At 28.5% G+C, this 1490-nt stretch overlaps 1 non-coding gene across 1 annotated transcript; it reads left to right on the forward strand.

Moving 5' to 3' along the window:
* Nucleotides 1-662: 662 nt before the first annotated feature.
* TRNAN-GUU (transfer RNA asparagine (anticodon GUU)) lies at nt 663-736 on the forward strand. The gene has a single exon. It is a non-coding gene; the product is annotated as a tRNA-Asn (tRNA).
* Nucleotides 737-1490: the final 754 nt, after the last annotated feature.

Below are 1490 nucleotides of genomic sequence, written 5' to 3' on the forward strand. Positions count from 1 at the left end.
AGAAAAAAGAAAAATAATTAATTTCGTTCTTTAGCTATACCTTACCTACCAATTTTTTAAATAATAACAAATTAATACAAAATATAAGAAAAATAACAAAACGAAACATTTAATTTACTTTTCTATGTATACTTCAGGTGCCATTTTTTTGAATAAAAATGAAAATTAGGGTGAATATAATAGTTATATATATATATGAAAAATACTATTATTAATTTTCTTAAAATTTTATGAATGAAAGGAAAGTAAAAAATATGGTACATAGATACGAAGTATATATAGTAATGATAAAAGGAAAGTTAAAAGGTCATTTCATAAATAAAGGAAATAATGGTTAAATAAATACGGTAAATAAATAACAAAAATTAGTAGAAGAGATCAATGGTTTACAATAGTTTTTTTCTTTCTTTTTTGTGTTTATACCTAAATTTTTTTAACTTATATTTTTTAATTTTCTTAAATTGGTAATCCATGTCACTTTTTTTTTGCCATGTCATATTAAAAGTTGCCACGTCACAATTAAACTTGTCATGTCACATTTTTTAGGTTGGTCTTTTAATAAGATTTTATAGATATATTTAATCCAAAAGACGGGATATTTTCCGAAGCGTCTGAACGTTTTTATCAATAAATATGTTCGCTCAATAGTTTTTGCACAAAAAGCTGGAATAGCTCAGTTGGTTAGAGCGTGTGGCTGTTAACCACAAGGTCGGAGGTTCAAGCCCCCCTTCTAGCGTTTTCTTTTTTATTACATTTTCCATTGAGATCTAGTATTCTATTACTGGGCCGACAAAGTTATCGCTAAAAGCCCACTTACTCAGGCCCTTATTGAATGAATTAGAGCAACAACGATCATGGCATTTATGGGTCCTAATAATATAGATACGATACATACGAGAGAAAGGTGGTTCACAGCCAAAATAGAAGAACGAAGACAAATGTACTAAAACATGGGTCTCATAAGTCATGGCCACATTAAGGACCCCGTTTGCTCTACATTTTCTACCCAATCTCTCACCAAACCATTTCTATGGATCACAATTTTACGGAAAAAGTAATACGCATCAATAGGGTGTTTATGGTATTTCGAGTTTTTGTATCATTACCACATTTCGTATTTTTTTTTTCTTTTTTCGGATTGTTCGCGACGGAGCGTGTAGATACCCGTATCCGTCGATATTGGAATTTATAGAGAATCCGACAAACACCCGATGATGATAGGACACATGTATTTTTTTAGTTGTCATTGTCATTATTTGGGTTCGTTTTACGATGTAGAATGAGCGTTGTCGACGGAGTATTTTAATTTAAATGATATTTAAATTAAAGCTTTTTTTAAGGTGAATTCATTTTATTGCTTTATTTTGAATTTATTTTCTCAAATTTATTTTAGTAAAAATAAAATAAATATTTGATTTGAAAAATCATTTTATGAGTGTATTTGATTTGAAAAATCATTTATTTTAATGTGTTAATCGATTTGAAAAATC

Source organism: Silene latifolia, chromosome 1 (assembly GCF_048544455.1).
Source record: "Silene latifolia isolate original U9 population chromosome 1, ASM4854445v1, whole genome shotgun sequence".
In the NCBI taxonomy this organism is placed as follows: Eukaryota; Viridiplantae; Streptophyta; class Magnoliopsida; order Caryophyllales; family Caryophyllaceae; genus Silene; species Silene latifolia.